Raw genomic sequence first — 22988 nt, 5'->3', positions numbered from 1 at the left:
AAATCTTCCTGTCACTGCAGGGATTTCGAAGGTGTCTGACGTGGCGTGGTACAGCGAGTGATGCAGACTACCTGATAGGAACCCGTTTACAGAAGGACGACATAACAGCTCTGGCCGGGGTATGGGAGCGTGTACCTGAAAGGGACCCGTTTACAGAAGTCTACATAACAGCCCCGGCCGGGGTATGGGAGTGCGTACCCGAAAGAGACCGTTCAGACTACAGTTGTATGCGGCATTCAGAAGGGATTGTAACAGGGTTGTTACTCTGATTTCACTCACAAGTTAAGTATTATACTAACTTCTTTCAAGCTAAAAAAACAAGCTCAAAAAAATGCATAGCTTGAATACAAGACAATAGCATCTTTAAGCAACCGATGATTATAACTTTGCACTGTAGAAGCATTTTCTGCTCTCATTGCCTTTGGTTACCCGGTGTATTATCCAGGAACTGAGTGCATTATGAGGGTTACTGAACTTACACAGTATAAGTAATATATAAGTCCATAGTCCCAGGTGAGAAATAAGTATATATTTTTGATTTGATTGATTTTCTCACAATATTAGGTTTTTTTGATATATACCATCTATCTTTCCATCATCTTTCCAAGCCTCCTTGTCCCCACTGCTGAAAAGTATCCCCACAATATAATGCTTTCACCACCATGCTTTACTGTAGAGATGGGGTTAGCAGGGTGATCTGCTGTGTTTGTTTTATATCACATAGATCACTTGGCATTGAGTCCAAAAAGTTCCACTTTGGTCTCACCAGACCACAAAATCTTTTCCCATGTGCATGCAGTGTCCCCTAAGAGTTTCTTTGGAAAGGCTATGTGGCACAACGTATGACTTTTCTTTCAGCAGTGGCTTAATTCTTGCCATCATCCTATACAGGCCATGTTTGTGGAATAATCTTGAAATTTTTGAACAGTCAGCATTTTCCCCAGTCAGAGACCTCTTTAGTTCTTTCAAAGTAATCTTAGGCCTCATTGTGACCTTCCACAGCAGTTTCCTTCTTACATGGCTACTGACTTTGGAGGGATGCCCTGATTGCGGCAGTGTCTTGGTGGTGCCAAATGGTTCCACTTTACAGTGATGGAAGTGATAGTGCCCCAAGGGATGGTCAAACATATTGAAATTGACTTATTGCCTTTCCCAATCTGTACCTTTGAATAACATCCCAAAATTATCTTGGCAGTTATTTATTTTGCACATTTTGATCTTCAAATTCACTTCATACAACAGAAACAGCTTGATTCTTCAAGTGTTTGAACCCAGGTGGACTCAACTTATTATAGATCTTGTTAAGGCAGGTTTTTGAACCAGAGCTAATTGCAGTTTGCTATGACAAAAGATGTGAAGACTGATGCAATCAGGCCTTTTTGTTTTCTTATTCTTACAGTAATTATTTTTGGAATATTTCTATAAGTATTCTTTCATGATTATAGTGTAGAGTATGTTGTGTGGATTGGTGAAATTCCTCCGTTTTATTTGTATTTTTAGAATGCATAATATAGGCAGCCAGGACTTCACTCGCTCACATCCACCCTGTGACACTTTAAATAAAATACAAACAACATGTTGGGTTTAACAGGGCCACAGCTTTAATACAAAGATGGGATGCCCGAGCCCAGTAATTAACATTACACAATGTCGAGTAACCATCCGCCACCTCCCAGCAAGGTTGTCAACACCAGCCGCCTGGCTAGTAGTTCCAAGCCTTGAACAGTGTTCCAACCCCCGCCACATCCCAGCAAGGAGCCAAGCCAGTGGACCCCCGCCACCACCCAGCAAGGAGCCCGTACTAGATAACTCCACCCAGTTATCTACCAAGCCACATTGTAACAGGAATGCAGCTTATAGATAGAACATATGTACTGTGGCAGCTCGGGCCATCCGCCATAACAATCACCCCCCACTGCGACAACACAACCCCCTTTTACAACTGCAACAAAGAAGGGCGGGTGGGAGGGAAGCGACCGAGCTGGCTGCTGCGACGCTGATCTAGCGGCGCGCAGCCAGACAACCCCCAATGAACCCGTGACGTCACTAGTGAGAGCCAATGGCAGAAAGACAGCGCAATATGAATTTTCTGAAGCTGGCGAATTGCGGGCGCCATAGCCCGCACCTCGCCAGCTCCAGCTCCTTCCTCCCGCCCCCCTCCTGACTTACTTATTACCCCTAAAGGGGCGGGTTTGACCGCCGGCTGACCTCCCTGAAGTCCCCCCCCCCCCCCGCATGGCACAGACCCGGGGGCTACTGCTCCCAGAGGGGCCTGGCGCTACATTACTTTGGCCGATCGGACACAAGATCCGGTTGACCTCCCCAAAAAATATAGAAGGGTATGAAAACATTTTCAAAACACTGTAAGTGATTTGTCTTTTATCAGGGGTCCTATAAAAGGTTAAGATATTACTTCTCACTCAGTGTCCACTTCTTTAAAATTGATGTTTGTTTATATATTGTGATTTACAGCCAGGCTTTCTCATTGAAATGGTAGCTCAGCATGGATAGCATTGTGTCAGCATTAAGATAAAAAATTACAAATCCCACATGTGTTGTTTTATTAAACATTCACATATGACCCATACCATACACACGAACATAAATACAACAAAATACTCAAGACTTTCCATAAAGGTTTTGTAAAACAGCCATCTCAGGAGTACCCAGAGAAATCAATCATACTTTAAAAACAACAAAAAATATCAAGTACTACGACTTATCAAAATATTTTAAAAAGTCTTAAAAATGAAAAAAAAAACCCTAAAAAAGGACAGTAAGTCTAATCATAATCTCCAGAATGCTTCTAGCGGATCATTAAGCATGATTAAAAGGTCACATTGAAAAACTAGGTATTGACTGGTTGCTTAAACAAATAATTATGTCCCAGCTGAAAATCCCAGGCAGGAAGTTCCACAGTTCTGGGCCTGCATAAGAGAAGACTTTATTTTGAGTCCCTTGCAGCCAAGTTTCCTTTTTGGTAAGCAAAAAGAGAAGGGCATATTCTGCTGACATAAGTGTTCTTGCCAGCACATATGGACCAATACTAACTCTCAAGATGATCCTAACTCATGGAGTGCCTTAAATATTAATGATAGAGCCTTAATGCAGTAGGCTACGGGAAGTTGGTGAAGGGAATTCAATAAAGGTGAAATATGTTCTCTGTATTTTATGCCCATTATTGTATGTACTGCACTATTCTGAATTAGCTAGAGCTTATAAATTTCTCTTTGTGACAGGCCTAAATATCTCATTACAAAAGTCAATTCTGAATGTAATCCAGGAATTAAGTGTAATCAAATCTGTTAAATTTGACAAAGGATGAAGTTTTTTTTAGTAATCATAAATAATAATAAGAGAGGTCAATGATCAACTGTGGGTAGTATTGATAAGTTATTTAAATAAAGTTATACAGATAACTTAGATTGGATATTCAGTGGTACGGCTTTGCCTCTGAATATGCCCAGATAATTCAATTATCTGGTTAACTTTAGGACTGCTTTGTGGAATGATCAGATTTCTCTGGATAACTGTTGGATGTCATCTGCATAAATTAAAGTAATCTCATCCAGTTGCTGAATTAGTTTAGCCAGGGGTAATTGATGTATATTGAAAAAACTGGACAATTACCATAAATTTAGGAAGAGCATCAAAACCTGGTTTTATATATCAGGCATTTAGTACAGATTGAATGTGGAAACTTTAGATCTCATTTTACTTAGTGGCTTTATTGTTGGTGTTTTATTATGCTTTTTATTTTGTGTTAATTATTTTGCTGTTTTATATGACTATTTAATTGTATTGTATTTTAGAATATTATAAACCTTTGGTAACTGTGCGCCAATCTATGGTTTTAGAACCATTGTCAGTGTTAGAATCAAAAAGACGAATACCTGATAAAACTGCTGCCGCAGTACAATTAGAGCTGTCTTCCATATTGCCTAATATACTCAGTTACCTATATAGACTACAAAAAATCAGCAATATGTGAGTGATGTAAAGTGCTCAAAAAACAGAGATAAATAATTCCTGCAGAATAGAAGAAACGAGCATTAATGTGAATGATGTAATGTCAATTAAAATTAAATTTTTATTAACTTATACTTTGAAACAAAATAAATGAGCACCTATACAGTTAAGAAGTAATGTGACACAAACGTGAATATATTAACCATAGATATTGTCCCCTGCCTATACAAATCTTATTTGGTGAATAACATCACAATATCTAACTAGATAAATGAGCCCTGACTGACGTGCCGCAAATGCGCAGTAGAGAGCAGCTGTACCGTGCATGTGCGGCACAGAGAGCTCAGGCTGACGCATTCTGTTTCTCCCTTCTGTGGCCCGAAATGACACCGCCCACACACGCATCCCTACCGTTCGACCTATGCTTCAGTAAACAGGCCAGAAAAAAAAAACGCTGCGAGGACCGGAAACCATGCAAGGAAGTAAGTGCCTGTGCTGCTTTAGTCCTCCCCTGCGCGCGTGCCCCCGGATGGTAGAATCACTCCTGCGCGCGCCACACATTCAAACTGCCGTGTTCTATATAACAGAATACAAGGGAGTTGAGGAGGGATGAAGGAGTTGTGGATTAGGTCAGAGGGGAAAGAAAGGGAAGATGAGAGTAGATGGAAGGACAAGCAAAGAAGATATGAGTGAGTAAGTGGGAAGGGTAAGAAGTTCTGGAGAAGAGAAAAAGTGGGAGTGGAGGAGGGCTGAAGGGAAGATGAGAGGAGATGGAAGGAAAAGGGAAGAGGATATGAGTGAGTAAGTGGGAAGGGTAAGAAGTTGCGCAGAAGAGAGCGGCTCTGACCCATGGAATCTCCCCCATTTGAACCGGCCTAACGGCTTGTTATAATATAAAGTAATATTTATACACTGAGAAAATATTAGTTCTTCATGGATGATGTATCTCATATAACATAATTCATCTTAAATGAATTTACGGAAATTGTGGAAATGTTTACAAAATTATGAAATTTTGTGCATAAAGAATAAAAAACACAATACCCTATCACGTTGCAATAACTGATTTAAAGGGAATGTAGAATTCCCTCAAATTTATAGATACTTACTATAGTGATATGTAGGAAATATATGGAACCAAATGTCTGATATACCTTGATTTGAAAAACATTTATAAACTAAATTTAGAGCTGAAACAGAATGGTGTTTCCCCTGGGTTTGATGTCAAATCCCTGACAAGGCCCTTGTTTCACTGATGCCCACTTCCTCAAGGGGAACCCCTGACACAAAAAACACTAAAAAAAAAATCTGTCAAAATCAGAAAAATATGTGAAGAAAAATTTAATAACTCCAGGAATATAATTATATATGAAATATAAGAAAATGTAAAAAAGTCACTAAAAGAATTCAAATCAAACTGTAAATTATATAAAGAATTAACGGCAAAATACCTTTTGTGGGCTCCTCACACTAGAAAAGGAGAGCCAAAAATGTGGATGAGGTCCAAGCATCAATTAAAATATCAGGAAATAAAAAATATAAAAATTGAGAAATGTGTTAATGCAAATGTCATTTAAACACAATGAGAACCCCCTTTAAAAAGTCTGAAAAGGTGACATTAAGAAATAACAGAATATAATCACAAACAGCTGATGAAGCCTTTCATTAGGTAGTTAGTGTAACTGGGTTCAAAAAAGGTTTGGATATGTTCTTGGAGGAGAAGTCCATTAACTGCTATTATTTATTTATTTATGTATGTAACATTTTTTATATACCGACAGCCGTTTGCACGTCGTATCGGTGTACATTTAACTCAGAACTAACAGGTGGTGCCTTTACATGGAACAGAAACTAAAAATTAAACGTTAAACCGGTATTACAACAGATAAAGTAATCAAATTAATAATAATTGAGAAATAATGTACAATATATTTACAAGAGAGATGACAGTGATATGGACAAATGGTTTTCATACATCAAGTGGAGGGAGTAGAGGGAGGGTAGGCTTGTTGAAAAAGCAAAGTTTTTAGTTTCTTTTTGAATTTTGGGGTGGATGTTTCTGTGCGGATCTGGAGGGAGGGAGGGAGTTCCAAAGAGTGGGGGCGGCGAGGGAGAATGCTCTATTCATTGTATATTTTAGCTTGTAGGGTTTGATAGAGGGGGGACGGAGTGTTCCTTGGAGGGCAGGACGTGTAGATCTAGTGGAGGAGCGAGGCAGGAGGGGGGGGGGGGTGCAGAGCCAATTGAAGTTTTCATTAGTAATAATTTTGTGAATGAGGGATAGTGTTTTGAACAGGATACGTGATTGGATTGGTAGCCAGTGGAGTTCAATGAGTGTAGGAGTGATGTGATCTCTTTTTCTAGTGTTAGTAAGGATACGTGCAGCAGCGTTCTGTAAGAGCTGTAAAGGTTTGGTATGGTTGGAGGGGAGGCCGAGGAGGAGAGCATTACAGTAATCGACTTTGGACAAAATGATAGCTTGAAGTACAGTGCGAAAGTCAGAAAAGTGCAGGAGGGGTCTGAGTTTTCTGATAATTTGTAGTTTAAAGTAGCAGTCATTTAAGATAGCTTTGATGTAGGGTTTGAAGGAGAGTTGATTATCAAGAGGAACACCAAGGTTACGGATGTGTGGGTGGAAGGTAGTGGAAGAGTAAGATGGGGGAGGAGAGGGAAGGGGTAGTTTAGTGGAAATGATAAGGAGTTCAGTCTTTTGGGGGTTGAGAGCAAGGTGCATGCCAGTGAGGAGTTTGTTGATGGCAGTCAGACATGATTCCCAGTTTTGGAGAGCTGAGTTAAGAGAGTCAGAGAATGGGAAGAGGATTTGCACATCATCTGCATAGATGAAGTGTTTGATGTCAAGATTCGTGAGGAGGGTGGTAAGAGGAAGCATGTAGATGTTAAATAAGGTAGAGGAAAGAGAGGAGCCCTGGGGAACGCCCTGATCCATATTAATGGCATCAGATTCATTGTTATCTAGGAGAACTGAGAATTGGCGATTTTGTAGGTAGGATTTAAGCCAGGAGAGTGCAATTCCAGTGATACCAATACTGTTGAGGATGTTAAGTAGGATGGTGTGGTTAACCATATCGAATGCTGCAGAGATGTCTAATATGGCAAGGAGGTAAGAGGTACCTGTGTCAGTTCCCTTGATAATGGTGTCAGTAAGGGAGAGGAGTAAGGTCTCTTTGCTCAGATGCTTACGAAAGCCATGTTGCGTAGGGGGTAGAATGTTGTGTTGTTCAATGTAATCAGAAAGGCGAGAATTAACAAGCTTTTCTAGAATTTTAGCTAGGAGGGGAAGGTTGGAAATGGGTCTGAAATTAATCAAGTTTACTTAGGGAATAGCCACTGCTATTAATTGCATCAGTAGCATGGGATCAGTAGCATGGGATCTTCGTAGTGTTTGGGTAATTGCCAGGTTCTTGTGGCCTGGTTTTGGCCTCTGTTGGAAACAGGATGCTGGGCTTGATGGACCCTTGGTCTGACCCAGCATGGCAATTTCTTATGTTCTTCAATGTAAGCATAACTAGACATATTCTGATTATAGCTGTGTAGGTTTAAAAGGTATTGTTGCAACCGCCTTCGCATCCTGTTGCGAACGCAGGGATGCGGTCACTTGCTCTATTGGGATGTGAGTTCTTGGGCCATGGCGCGGCTCAGGGAGCATCCCCAAAGCACACACTATGGGAGTCAAGAGTGTCCAAGCATGGGCTGGAGCAAATAGAATGTTAAGAATTATGAGGAAGAGAATGGTTAATAGAACGGAAAATGTCATAATGCCTCTGTATCGCTCCATGGTGAGACCGCACCTTGAATACTGTGTACAATTCTGGTCGCCGCATCTCAAAAAAGATATAGTTGCGATGGAGAAGCTACAGAGAAGGGCAACCAAAATGATAAAGGGGATGGAACAGCTCCCCTATGAGGAAAGGCTGAAGAGGTTAGGGCTGTTCAGCTTGGAGAAGAGACGGCTGAGGGGGAATATGATAGAGGTCTTTAAGATCATGAGAGGTCTTGAACGAGTACATGTGACTCGGTTATTTTCACTTTCGAAAAATAGAAGGACTACGGGGCATTCCATGAAGTTAGCAAGTAGCACATTTAAGACTAATCGGAGAAAATTCTTTTTCACTCAACGCACAATAAAGCTCTGGAATTTGTTGCCAGAGGATGTGGTTAGTGCAGTAAGTGTAGCTGGGTTCAAAAATGGTTTGGATAAGTTCTTGGAGGAGAAGTTCATTAATGGCTATTAATCAATTTTACTTAAGGAATAGCCACTGCTATTAATTGCATCAGTAGCATGGGATCTTCTTAGTGTTTGGGTAATTGCCAGGTTCTTGTGGCCTGGTTTGGCCTCTCTTGGAAACAGGATGCTGGGCTTGATGGACCCTTGGACTGACCCAGCATGGCAAGTTCTTATGTTCCAGGCCTTCGTTGGGTCAACAGTGCCATTTAAGTCCTGTCATTGCATTTTGTTAACCATTGTTTGGAGTGTTTTTAAGAGTATGAATGTTGTATTTTTTATTTTTAGAAGTGTAGTGTGTATGGAATGAATGCAGGTTGGATAATGTTTTTCTAAAATTATATGAAATATATGCTAGGTGGTGCTTCCAAGAAGTGTTATGCTTTTGAAATATTAATATATTGACATCAATCATGTGTTTAAATACATTTTTTCTTAGCAATCTATTATGAATCTGTTGCTGAAGACTCCTGAGGGAGAAGAAGTAGCAATCTGTTACCAGCGGAGTGCTTGGAGAGGGCATCAGCAGTAGAGGAATGTAGTTAGGTAGATCCTTGGGCCGATGGCAGATGACTGCACCCCCAGGAGGATATCCTGAGAGGGACCACTGGCTAGGCTTGGGTATGGAGACAGACACAGATAATTCTTTTATTAGACAGGTAAGTAGAACCACCAAAGGTGGCAGTTGTGAGCTGATATGGCCGGCAGGGCTGAAGTCTCTCAGGTTCTGGAACCGTGTTCCCAGGGTTGCTGAGCTGTAGAGAAACTATAGATAGTGAGTAGACAGGGTATGCTGTATTCATAGCCAGAACTAGATGACAAAACTCACATAAGGTCTTGAGGAATCTCAGTAGCTGGAAAGGATTAGGCCCTCGAGGAGCGAGTACCTGATTCCAGGGAAAGCTCTTGAGAGAGTAAGGGTAACTCACAAATGTCTATATCTGCGATAGCTTCCAGGCAGTAGAGAATCTTTAGAGTGTCCAGGAACATGGGCCCTCGAGGAGAGAGTACCTGATTCCAGGGAAAGCTCTGAGAGAGCAAGGGTAACTCACAAATGTCTGTATCTGCGATAGCTTCCTTGCAGTAGAGAATCTTCAGAGTGTCCAGGAACATGGGCCCTTGATGAGCGAGTACCGGTTCCTATCTGCAATCTGAAATAAAGAAAAGAGAGCGGGGCCCCTGAGGAGTGGGTACCCCTGGTAGCTTGGACAAATCCCCGCAGAGAAGTAAAGACTATCTCCTTGCTAACTCGATTCATTAGCGAATATTGAGACCTTTTATATTGGAAGCAGATGACGTCATCTCGGGGGAACGCCCCAGAGGTTCGCGCCCTTGCTGGTAGATCAATCGGAGCGTGCGCACACCCTACGTCATCAGGCAACATGGCGGATCCGCAGCGTGATGCCGGAGGGAGACGGCAAGAAGAAGCCACGGCATCAAACCGTCCATCAGACCCGGAGGGAGTCGCCACAGAGGTAAAGATGGCGGAGAGAGGGCGTCAAGTAGCGACGGACGCAACACATAGTCAGTTGTCATTATTGTCTTAATGTGTTTGTGCAATCCAGACTACAAAGAAAACCCCCCAAGCTTTCCACCCACTACAAACCTCTAGGGCAGAGCTTTCCAAAGTGTGTGTCGCGACACTTTAGTGTGTCGCCTGCAGGGTGCTGGTGTGGTGGATGAGTAGTGAAGTATCGCTGAGCTGTGCCAGAGACACACAGCAGGAAGATCGGCAGGGCCGTGTTGGAGCTCACGTCACCAGGCCTGAAGAAAAAGGACACCTCTAAACGTGCAAGTGCTCCTCCTCCTTCATGCCCGCCCAGCCCCGGAAGAAAAATGTTGCCGGAGCCGCACGGGCAGGAAGGAGGATGAGCATCAGCCACGTGCAGAAGAGGAGCAGTGTTGTTGCAGTGGGCTGAGAAGAGGAGGAGACCCGGTAGCAGGGCCGCCATCGCGGATTGGCCCGAGAATATCAGGGCCGCTGCGGATCAGCCCGAGAAGACCAGGGCCGCCGCAGATCGGCCCGAGAAGATCAGGGCTGCTGCAGAGCCCATCCTGCAGCGACCCGTGAAGAAGAGGCCCAGAGGTAAGAGAGAGGCTGAGGGCCCGTAGAGTGTGTGTATGAGATGAGTTGAGAGATTGTGTGTCTGTGTGTGAGAGTGAGTTGAGAGATTGTGTGTCTGTGTGTGAGAGTGAGTTGAGAGACTGTGTGTGGGAGTGAGAGGACCTGAATGTTTGCAGGGACAGCATGTGAGAGCCTGTGTGTGTGTGTGTGTGTGTGTGTGTAAGAGAGAGAAAGCATGTGAGAATGAGAACCTGACTGTGTGTTTGAGGGAAGAAGATAGATGGAGAGAAAAGAAATAGAAAAAAAGACAATATGAAAGGAATTGGCAAAAAAATAAGAAAGGGAAGGTGGAACAAAAAAGTCTGTGACCAAACGATTAGAAAACTAAGATCAGACAGCAAAGGTAAAAAAAAAAAAAATTACTTTTTACTGCTTGGCACATGTAATCTTTGGTAATGTGCAAGAGTAGCACTTTCTCTATGTGGATCTCACAATGTACGAGATCAACATGGAGGACGTGGAAACCCACGGGGCCTGCACAGAGGAGGCAGCAGAATAGGCTTCAGTGCCAGTAGCAGCAATCAGTGCCTCCCCAATAGCCATGCAGCATCAGTGACAGTGGCAACAGAGGAATGAGAGAGGCTCCGAGGTTGCTGGCAAAAGAAAGAGAAGGGGTCTGCCTTTAGTGTGTGCATGTGTATGAATGGGAGTCTGCTTAAGGGTGTATGTGTGTGAATGCATGGTTGCCTGCCTGAGGGTGTGTCTGTGTATGAGAATGAATGGGTGTCTTCCTGGGATTTGTATGTGTGAGAATAGGTGCCTGCCTGTGTGTGGTGTATATGTGTGTGAGAATGAATTGGTGCCTACTTGGGGATCTGTGTGTGTGAGAATGAATGTGTGCATGCCTGGGGGATGGTGAGGGAATGGTGTGAAAATGAATGGGATCCTGCCTGGGGGTCAGTTTCAGTGTGTGAAAAAGATTGGGAGCTTGCCTGGGTGTGTGTGTTTGTGTGTATGTGAGGAAGCCAGAGAGTGTGAGAGCATGTATGTATGAGAAAATCCAGGGGAGTAAGAGTTTGTGTATGTGGGGGGGAGGGGGAGAGAGTGTCTTAGAGCCTGAGAGTGTGTCAGTGTCTGTGAGAGCGAGAGGTTATGGTGGGTATAAGAGCATGAATGTGTATGTGTGTGAGAGAGAATGGACATGTGAGTATGTGCGAGAGGAGAGGATAACCTCCTAATCCCCGACAATATCAGAGTGACTGGAAATCAAGAGCTCCCATATATGGACAGCAGGGGCTTTTAAAATCCTTATTAGTTTTAATTATTGGGTGTTATTTGATATATGTGCTGTTTTGAAATATTTTATTGGTGTTTGGGAAATTGTAAAACATGTATATGATTTTAATTAATAGAAATTCTATTTTTCAATAGTTTTAAAATATTATTTTATTAGTATGGTTTTACTATTATAACTGATGCTTTGTTTCTTGATTTTATTTGTTTTATGAGGAATGGTGGTTCTGTTTTTCCATTGTTAATACACAGAGTCTGGCTTCTTGGGATTTCCATTTCATTTTTTGTCTAATTTGTGCTCCTTTATTTTGTATTCTGTATTTGGTGAGGGTCTGTCTCTGCTCTGTGTGTGTGACCATAATGAGAGATTCTGCTAGCATAGGGATCTATAGCAATCTGGTTTGTTTTGTTTCCTCAGTAGGTGGTGTATTGGTATTCTAGGACCCAGTGTAATATTTACCCTTGCTTTTTCACAGGTAGGGTTATTGTTGTTTGAGTCCTTGGTGTTATTACTGTTATGTTACAATGGGATTGCAGTATAGATTTTGAGTGTCTTTTTTGTGGGGTTTTGTGTTAGTTTACAATGTACCTGGCAGTGGAAGGTGTTTGTGCTGCTGTTACTCTGAGGTGACACCAGAATTTGAAATTATCTTTTAGTATGATGAGCTGTAAGGGAAACATCCAAGCTCCATTGTTTGGGGGAATTTCAGTGGATGCACAGAGTTAGAGAACTGGAGGTGCAGGATTTATATTGACATTCTGTCACTTCCTATATATTGTAGACTTCACTCTCATAGCCATATAGAATTAGTTGAATGAGGCTATCAAATAATTTTATAGTGTGAAACTGGCCAGCTTTTTTAAATTACGCAGAAGACCCTTTGGACTTTTTTCTATAACCTTTTGTTATATCCTATAACCTTTTGTTCCATGTACCACTGTTATAATATGTTATAATTGTTTTTTGTAAAATAGGGCGGACTACGCCCTATTCCCTTGGTTATCTGGAAACCGATGTGATATCTCGATTGAATGTCGGTATATAAAAGAAATAAATAATAATAATAATAATTAACACCAAATATTCAAAAGCTGTGTTCATCCCATCAAGCTCATATATCTCATTAAAGAAGTAAATTGAATAACACAATAACTTTGTTTTATTATTGTTACTCAAATTATAACAATAACATTAATTTTGGAATATTATATATTTTTAATATAAATGAAAGGTTTTCACAAGATAGGTTGTGTCGTGAAACATTTTATTATGTATATATTTAAGGAAACATACATAAATTGTCGAAATACATTTCTTTCGTTTAACCTTTAACCTCTGGTTTGCTAGTAGACTGAATTACTGTGTCACGAAATTGTTTGTCTAAAAGGTGTGTCACCAACATGAAAAGTTTGGAAAGCTCTGCTCTAGGGCCTCCTTCCCTGTCAGCCTTCCTGTCTCCATCCCTAACCTTTCCACCCTCTTGTCATATTACAAATGTCAATCTTCAGCCCTGATCATGGTATGCTGCAACTACGAACCTGGGCCTTGCGCTTCTAGTGTTGCTGTTTTAGTTCTCCTATTTTTTTTTTTTTTTGCCTACATAATAATGCTAGAAGCACCAGGCCTGGGTAGTGATGGTAGCAACATACTGCAATCCAGGCTGAAGATTGACATTTTCAAAGTATCAGGAGGGTAGAAGAGTTAGAGTTGGAGAGTATGTGGGGGGAGGCCCAAGAGGGCAAATTTGGTCTGCATTAAGGTAAACAGGTGTGTGGGCAGGGGAAGGAGGGGAGACTGGTCCCGGATCTTCATCACTTTTTACAAATTAAATCCAGTTGGAGGGATTGAAGACTCATCCTGGCGGGGCCAAGTTATAGCAGGGATGGCCACCTCTGGTCTTCAGGAGCTACAGGATGGATTTCAGGATATCCATAATGAATATACATGAGAGAGATTAAATGCAAATAATCTGATGCATATTCGTTATAGATATCCTGAAAATTAGGGTTTGTGGCTCTTGAGGACTGGAGGTGGTGTTTAGGTGAGTTGGCTGCCCCTGAGTTACAGCTGGGGTGGGGAGTCACTGAATGGGCCACTAGGTTCTCAAGCTGCCCTTTTTTTTTTTTTTTTAAACAGCTGTGCCAGTTAACTAGCTTCTCTGATAACTTTAGACCTGTTCTCTGCCACGTCTGGAGATAGCCAAATAACTTGTACTGCTGACCCCAGAACGATCCCAGCATGCCTCTTATTTTTGCAGCTAAATTTTAGCTGTATAAGTATGGGGAATATTCAAAACTCACCATTATCTGGTGAGATAAATGCCTTTGAATATTGGCCTCCTCAGTTTTAGATCCCTAAAGTTAGGAAAATTTCCAGGTGGAAACTCAAGTTTGGCTGAAAAGTTTCCTAACTTTAGGTGCCTAGGTCAGTCACTTGGCTTTCTTTGAATATTTATTTTATTTATTTTTATTTATTTAAGTGTTTTTATATACCGTTGTTTGGAACTGGCTTTCACAACGGTTTACAAGAGAAACAACAGTACAAAGAACAGCTAACAGGTGCACTGAACGAACATAAATAAGATGCAATTTGAGAACGAATGTAAATAAAGATACACTTTGTGATCAAAAACAGTGGCATACAAATTAGAGGCATTGTGTGATTACAAAGTTTGGAAGAAGTAGTAGTGAACTATAGAATATTTAGAGAGGTATTAAAAACTGTAAACATTTAGTGGGAAATTTAACTATCATAGGTATACTATACATAATGTTGTATTGACTTATTTAACAGGGTCGTGATTAAGTGAGTGTTGTGTGGTATCTGCTTGTGTAGCTTATCCGATGCTGTCTTTGTAGGTTTGTTAGAACAACCAGGTTTTGAGGAGTTTTTTTGAACACTTTGATGTTACTCTGAAGTCTTAGATTTTCAGGGAGCTTATTCCAGAGGGTTGGCCCAGCTATTGAGAATGCTCTGTCACGTACTGTAGTAAGTTTGGCTGCTGCAACTGTGGGAATTTCTAATAATGCCTTATTTGCAGATCGTGTGCTATGCTGTGATATTTGTGTGTGTATGTCGTCGTTTATCCATTTGACTTCATTCCTGTGTATGGTTTTGTGGAGTATGGATAGTATTTTGAATTCTATCCGTTTCTCTATGGGGAGCCAGTGAAGTGATTTTAAGACAGGTGTGATGTGGTATTTTTTTTTTTTTTTTGTCAGTTAGAACTCTAGCTGCTGCATTTGGAGAGGTTAGGTGGTTGATTTGAGTAGACCTGACATCAGAGAGTTACAATAGTCGAAGCTGGAGAAGAGCAAGGATTGTAGAATGGTTCTGAAGTCCAAATGATTTAGCAGTAGTTTTAGGCGTTTCAGTATCATTAATTTGTTAAAGCCTTCTTTGACCTTTGCCGATACGTGTTTCTTGAGATTCAGTTCTGTGTCTATCCAGATTCCTAGGTCCTTGACTTTGTCACTGAGTTTGATGGTGGTATTATTTGTTTGAATTGTTTTGTTTGAGATAGTTGTGGGAGTTTTTCTTTGGATGAGTATGTATTCCATCTTGTCCATGTTGAGACAGAGTTTCAATTGGTTTAGGAGATTTTTTATTTTATTAAGGTATGAGGCAGCGAGATTGAAAGCATTTTCGAGTGTGTCAGTTACTGGTATGAGAAGTTGTATATCATCGGCATAAATAAGGAAAGTGATGCCGAGACTCGAAAGGAGTTGACATAGTGGGAGAAGGTAGATATTAAATAGTGTGGATGATAGTGTTGATCCTTGTGGGACTCCAGTCTCAAGAGGTAATGATTCAGATTTGGAATTATTGATCATTACTTGGAAAGATTTGTTGTGGAAGGAAGGATTTGAACCAGTCTAGCATTGTCTCTGCCAGGCCGATTTCCACTAGTCTGTGTATCAAGCATTTATGGTCTACCGTGTCGAAGGCTGCGGATAGGTTGAGCAATATGAGTATGTGGCTATGTCCTTTATCAAAGCTTCTTATAATTGTATCAGAAAGGGTGAGAAGTAAGGTCTCTGTGCTGTAGTGTTTCCTGAAACCGTGCGGTGCTGGGTGAAGTATGTTGTTTTGTTCTAGGTGTTGTTTGAGGACTGCCTTTTTGGTTAGTTTGGCGAGGAGGGATAAATTAGAGATGGGCCTGTAGTTATAAAGGTCTGAAGGATCTAGATTCTTTTTTTTTTTAATATGGGTTTGATTACAGCCATTTTCAGGCTGTCAGGTAGAGCTCCTTCTTCCAAAGATTTGTTTATGATGTTGGTGATTGTTGGTGTGATAGTACGGGATATTTCTTTAAGGGTGCATATTGGTATTTTGTCTAGATCATGGTTTGCAGGGTTTAAGGTTTTAATCAGTCTTTCGATTTCTGTGGTTGAGACATATATTCGAAGGAGGATCATAGAGTTATGTCTTTCTTGTCTAGAGTTGTGCTTTGGAGGGGGATATTATTAATGGTGTTGGTTATTTTATTGATTTTGTTTTTAAAGAATTTGGCTAGGTTGTGGCATAGATCCTTGTTTGTGTTTGAGGTTGCTGGATTCGTATCAGAGATGAGGTTGTTCACTATGTTGAAAAGGGTTTTCGAGTTGTGAGTGATGTTTTGTATTTTTTTGCTATAATATTCTTGTTTGGTTGAGTTAATTAAGCTTTTGTAGTAAGCTAGGTAGTTGCGGTAGATTGTTAGAGTTAGGGTGGATTTATTATTGTGGCAGGCCTTTTCTTTTTTTCTGAGGTTTGTTTTGGTTTCCCTCGGTTGCTTGTTGTACCATGGATTGGTGGGTTTTTTTGAGGTGTTAATAAGTTTGGTTTGTTCGGGGTTGATGGTGTTTGCAATTTGTTCTGTAATTTGGAGCCAGGAATGGGTGGCACTGTGAATACTGTCCAGGTTGATGTTTAATTGTTGTGTGAGTTCCTGCTGTAGCAGTTCCATGGGAAAAGGTGGTCTAAAGTTGAAGCAGGTGGAATTCGTGTCTTTTGGTGTGATTTTTGTGCATAGTTCTGTCTCACCGCGTAGAATGAAGTGGTCAGACCAAGGAAATGGGGAGCAGGTTACTGCACAGTTCTTAGGGAATTTTTCATTAGTGAAGATCAGATCTAGTATGTGGCCAGCTTTGTGAGCTGGGTCACGAACATTTTGTGAGAAATAGAGGGCAGGCAGTGCATCGAGAAGGGTTTGTGGAGAGTCTGGTAAAGGTGTTTTATCAATGTGGAGATTGAAGTCTCCTAGGATCATTATGGGTTTTTTTGTGGTTGACGTTCGCTATGAAGAATTATGTAAGAGGTGAAATATTTCGATCTAGAAGGCCAGGAGGGCAGTAGACTAGGCATATCTGAAACTTGGGAGATTCAAATAGAGCAACCTTGTACTGAGGTGGGAGTGAATGATGTATTTGTTTCATTGCAAAGTTTTTTTTTTATGATTAACATTATGCCTCCTCCCCTGCGTTTAGTTCTGGGAATGGAGAAGAGGTCATATAGGTTCTTTGCAATTTGATTTGTTAGGACATGGTCAGTTTTTTAAGCCAGGTTTCAGTAACTGCTATAAAATCGGGTTGTTGTTCATGTAGAATGTCTGATACAAGTATGATTTTTTTTTGTTATTGACTGAGCATTGACGAGTATGAATGTTAAGAAGAGCACGTTTTTTAGTGTTTCGTTGATGGGTATATCAATCAGTCTTCGGTGTCTCATGTGAGGTGGTATGATTGTAGAGGGTGTAGTATTTTGCTTGTTGGGGTACGGTATGGTGAGATACCTTGGATGCGTTCTGAGGGTTGGTGTTAGGTTGTCGGTGGTTTGAGTCGTTCAAAGTTGCTGCTCAAAGGGACGCTCTAAGGGGCAGGCCCCTTTTTTGCGCTCCTTTGGCGCGCGACGCCCTGCGCGCGGCACCTGGAGGTGAGGGCAGCGATTTAAAGGGCCGCTTTCATTGCAGTGGATGATGTCGTGGAGTGGGCGTGTCTTCAGTCATTGTCTTGGGGGAGGGGCGCATGAGACAGTCGCTGCTGCTCCGAACCCCGATGGGTCAACGCCGATTGCATGGAGCGGTCGGCGGACTTGGTCTGCGCTGCTGCCGGACGGAAAGGGCTTGCCTGGAGGTGAGGGCCGCGATTTAAAGAGCCGCTTTCATCGCCGTCGATGACGTCGTGGAGTGGGCAGGTCTTCGGCCGTCATCTGGGGGGGGGGCGCACGAAACGGTCACTGCTGCTTCGGACCCCGATGAGTCAATGCTGATCACGTGGATATTAGCTGATTTGTTCCTAAGGATAACTGAACTTTGTTAAATCAGGAGGTGGTCCTGCCAAATTGAAGTCCAAATAATTATAAAGAGTAGAGACTGCATTTGTTAATTTCAGAGGTTAAAGTATTAACTAGAAATAATAAGTAAATTTCATAGAGCAGAATAGTTTTTCTGTTATCTGGTGCAGGCGAGAAATGTTTTCTATCTTCAGACCACAATTGTATTTCTTAAACTTGTAGTGCTTGTGATAAACAGCTTGAAAAATGACTAGAGCAGTATCTGTATGTTTATCAGAAAAGCAGAAGTTTCTATGCAAGTGATGTATAAGGTAGCAAATTGGTTGTCTTACTGCACTTTCACGAAACACTGCAGAATTGATAAATGGATTTCTGCTTGTGCATCTGTTGGAAGAAGAACATTTGTAGGCATTGCACTCTACTGCTGAAGAATGATGGCTATAATTTAAATTGAACTGGTAACCATGGAAATAGTAAGCTACGTACATGCTGTATTGTGTAGTGATATATTATATTTAGTTACCCTTACCAAGTGAAAATAAAATTAAAACTACCTTCTTTCTCCTAATATACCACTGGTCTCCTGCAGAATTTACTAAGGGAAACGCTATGGGGATTTCCTTTTTGAAAATTAGCTTGCAAGGTCCATGGGGTATATGAAAATTGCCCTATAGAATCCCTGATAATGTGCTATTACTATGCTTAGTAACCTGAAAATGCTTTGGTTAATATATACAGAACTCCATTCGGCGTCCTCAATGAATATTTTCGGGTTAAGTGTATCCGCCACGGACTCACAATTTATAAAGAACCATTCCTGTACGCGTACAGTGAACTAGTTTATCAGTAGATAAGCTAGTTCAACATCTTGCTAGGATGCCATGGTGTCTCTCTTGCGGCAAAATGTCCCGTTTTGAAAAATTTTGCCGCAAGAAAGATGCTGAAATTTTCCTGTGGTAGAGTGGTAACTTAGGTTACGATCTGTGACCACCCTCTGATGTTAAACGCAACAGTGGATATCGTAGGCATGTGTGTTTGCCTGTTTACAATGCAGACTACAGCAATTGTATTTGGGACACTATAGCCCAGATTTTAAAAGGCCCGTGCGCATAAATTTCAGGGGTTACACGCGTAGCACGCATTTTAGAATGGGCCTGGCCACGCGCATAACCCCCAGTATGTGCAGAAGTACCAGGCCAGATAAAAGGAGCAGGCTGGGGGGCAGGCCAGGACAGTGCCATTAGCCACTGTCCCGGGGAAGTGTGCGCCCGACAACTGGCCGGCGCATAGAGTTTACTTCTGCTCCAGAGGGTGCAGTAAGTATGAAAATAAAAAATTTGAGGTTAGTTAGGGTAGGTTTAGGGGGCGGGGTATATGGACTGGGAAAAATGCAAATTGCGTCACCGCGCATAATTTGAAAAACTCCCATCCCCCGCACGCAGAAGAGACCACCCGCCTGCACACGCACGCGGATATTAAAATCTGGCGCGCATGTGCATGCAGGAATCCTATTTTGTAACATATGAAAATGGACGCGCACATGTTATAAAATAGCCGTGTCCATGCACGTGCATCAGGAACCACGCGCACATGAACACACGCGAGCATATTTTAAAATCTACCCTTAGAAGTGCAATATAATGCATCACCAGTAAACAAGCTGTCACCGGGATATATTTTTGTTAAGGCAATGGGCCAGATGGAAGCTTGAAAGAATGCAAGTAAACTTGCCTGTATAGGAGGTGCCATTAAGACCTTAGACATTACGGAGCAGATCTTAAAACCTGCGGGCGGGTGTAGATTTGTTCGTGCAACCCGGCGCAAACAAATCTACGCCTGATTTTATAGCATATGCGCGCAGCCACGCGCATGTTATAAAATCCAGGGTCGGCGCGCGCAAGGGGGTGCACAATTGTGCAACTTGCGCGTGCCAAGCCGCGCAGCCTTCTTCCGTTCCCTCCGCTTCCTCCCACCTTCCCCTCCCTTCCCCTCCCTAACCCGCCCCCCAGCCCTACCTAAACCCTCCCCTTACCTTTGTCGGAGAAGTTGCGCCTGCCTCCGGCCACGTCCCCGCCCCGGACCGCCCACGCCCCGTCCCTTTTTGCAAGTCCCAGGACATACACGCGTCCTGGGGCTTGCGCCTGCCGCTAAGCCTATGCAAGATAGGCTCGGCGCGTGCAGGGGCAGGTTTTCGGGGTTATGTGCGTAACCCTTTGAAAATCTGCCCCTATGTAAATATTGGTGCAGACTGATGCCGTGCAATGTGGATGAAATGAACTAACTGTGGCTTTCAAATTCTCCATTTTGAACATTTGCTACTATTAAATGTACACTAAGGTTGATAATTATGCAAGGTTCCCCTGATGAAGCCTTTCATTAGGTGAAGCAGAGGCCCTGATTGGGCAGTTAGCTAAGTGGCTGTCTGGCTACTGGTTGAAAATTGTCCTCTTCAGAGTAGCTAATAGTACTTGTGGGCTTTTGCAATGTGCATAAGAACATAAGAAATTGCCATGCTGGGTCAGACCAAGGGTCCATCAAGCCCAGCATCCTGTTTCCAACAGAGGCCAAAACCAGGCCACAAGAACCTGGCAATTACCCAAACACTAAGAAGAACCCATGCCACCGATGCAATAGCAGTGGCTATTCCCTAAGTTTAATCGATTAAAGTTTATGGACTTGAATACACCCTGAAGTAGATGACATGCTGTTTCAAGCAGGCAAGAAGGCCAGAAGGTTTACATGGTAATGGACTGATTTATTTAAGTTATAGTGTACCTAAGTACACGAAAATATGTGCCTTGATTTGATTTTATATTAATTCTAAGATGCTGTTTTGAAAAAAAATTGAGAAAATTTAGAACAAAAATTACAAAAAACATTTTGGAAAAATTATGAAAAAAGCATAAAAATTCTTGAAAAAGCTTCAATTCTAGTCTCTGTCCATTCCTTCATTATTTTTTATGATACCTATTATTCTGTTAATACTATGGCTGTCTAACCTTGTTTTATACAATGAAAAAAATGTGCGGCAAACAATATATATTGATCAATATTTCTTAACAACAATTTTTAATATTACAGTCACCTAAAAGGTACATTTTTATAACTAGACAATCAAAAAGTCGAAAAACGAGGAAGATAAAAGTGAATCCTGTGCTTTGCTGAGGAAAGAACTTATCTGAACCAGGAAGCTAAACTGTGCCAAAGGGGCTTGTTTTGGGGCTTCTAGGATCCTGATGCTGCACCAGAAGGATTTTCCTTGAGCTGAGCAGGAAATTCTTGTAACTATTTTGCTAACTAGGGCAATTAAAGAGAGGACCAGGCTAGGTCGTGCAAAAGACGGAGGAGAGAAAAGAAACAAAGTAACCAGAGATCCTATGTTGCTGAAAAAAGAAACTGTTATTTAAGAAGAGGAGAAGAGTTAAAGATTTTCTTGAACTGTAATTCTGTTTAATTTCTGCATCTACCTGAGCTGAGGTGGTGTTTAGGTGAGGGGAGTTAACTTGTGTACATTTGTATTTTTATAGAGGTCAATATTCATTGGCCGTCTAGTGGACAAGTTATTCAGCTAAAGTTAGCCGGATAACTTAAAACATAACTGGATATTCTTTTGAATATCCCTGATTAAAGTTATCCAACTAAATATAGCCGGATAACTTTAAACATAACTGGATATTCTTTTGAATATTGCCGGTTCTGTATAAAGTTATTCGGCTATGATTAGTTGGATAACTTTAAGACTTAACCGGCTACACTGAAAAGAATATCCAGTTATGTTTACGCTTCCATCGTAGTAGCCTAGCAACGGCAGAAGCGTACTACTACTACCATGGAAGTGCCAGGCTCAGATCACAGTAAGAAGCTACTGCGGTCCATGAGAACAGCTACTACAAATAAAAGTGGGGGGCGGTAGAAGGGAAAGTGCTAGGGAGAGATGGGGGGCTAGAGACAGCGAATTATGTGCATAAATTAAAGGGGGGAGAGAGGGAGGGACTACCGCACCAAAGAATTTCTTTTTAGCAGTGAAAGGGGCTGTTTTGGGGAGGAGGCAGCAAGTTCAGCTCCATAGGACCTTTGGAGCTCGGGTGGGATGAAGGCGGGGGACAGGTTTGGGCCCATAGGCCCACAATGTGGTTTTTATTTTTTAAAAGGAACCTAACTTAGCTAGCTATGTTCTTTTGAATGCAGCCGGTTAAGTGTAAAGTTATCTGGTTAACTTAGCCGGATATATGTGATATTTGGCCAAGTTAGCCAGATACCTCAACCCCTCCCTGGAATGCCCCTAGAACGCCCCTTTTTTATTAGCTAAATTATAGCCCGGCGCACACAAATCTACGCCCGATTTTAACACATGCGTGCGCAGCCGCCACATGTTATAAAATCCGGGGTCGGCGCGTGCAAGGGGGTGCATGCTTATGCACCTTGCGGGCGCCGAGCCCTAGGGGAGCCTCGATGGCTTTCCCTGTTCCCTCCACCCCCCCCCCCCCCACCTTCCCCTCCTTTCCCCTACCTAAAACCCCCTCTGATCTTTATTTTACAAGTTGTGCCTGCCTCCGGGCAGGCGTAGGTTGCACATGCCGGTGCGCGATCCCCCGGCCTAGAGGCCCTACGGAGGCCTACAGCCATGCCCCCACCCCGCCCAAGCCCCGCTCCTTTTTTCAAGCCCCGGGACATACACGCATCCCGAGGCTTGCGCGCATCGCCGGGCCTATGCAAAATAGGCCCGGCGCGTAGGGCTTTTAAATTTTGCCCCTATATGTCTAAATTGCTTTTGAATATTGAGCTTATAGTGTTTGCCCCATGTTGCTGCTCACAGAGAAAGCAGGTACAGAGTACACAGACACAAAAATGCCTGCATAACTTGTAGACAATTTTCAAAGGGAAACTAACCACCTAATTTGCCTTTAAAAATTGCACACAAGGTCCATATATACAAAAGTATCTTTATACTTTGGAACAATAGGGGCTTTGAATTTTCAACTAAATTGTCAGGATTCATCAGGGGAGAAATGAGGACTCTGACAGTGATGATTTTTTTTTTTTTTGATCCATGCATATCTGCAGACAGAAAGTTGGCATTTTTAGTTCTGAGTGGAACTTCTTCTTTTTTTATTTAGTCACAGCTTTCTGTTAAGTGGCAGAAA

General features: G+C 42.1%; 1 protein-coding gene across 2 annotated transcripts in view; it reads left to right on the top strand.

Moving 5' to 3' along the window:
• The window catches only part of APLF (aprataxin and PNKP like factor), a 447297-nt gene that overhangs the window by 251739 nt on the left and 172570 nt on the right, over positions 1-22988 (top strand). The gene's annotated exons all lie outside the window — the stretch shown is intronic.

The sequence above is a fragment of the Rhinatrema bivittatum genome, chromosome 3 (assembly GCF_901001135.1).
Source record: "Rhinatrema bivittatum chromosome 3, aRhiBiv1.1, whole genome shotgun sequence".
Classification (NCBI taxonomy): Eukaryota; Metazoa; Chordata; class Amphibia; order Gymnophiona; family Rhinatrematidae; genus Rhinatrema; species Rhinatrema bivittatum.
The sequence above is the reverse complement of the archived record's forward strand: the minus strand, read 5'-3'. Positions and strand labels throughout refer to the sequence as shown.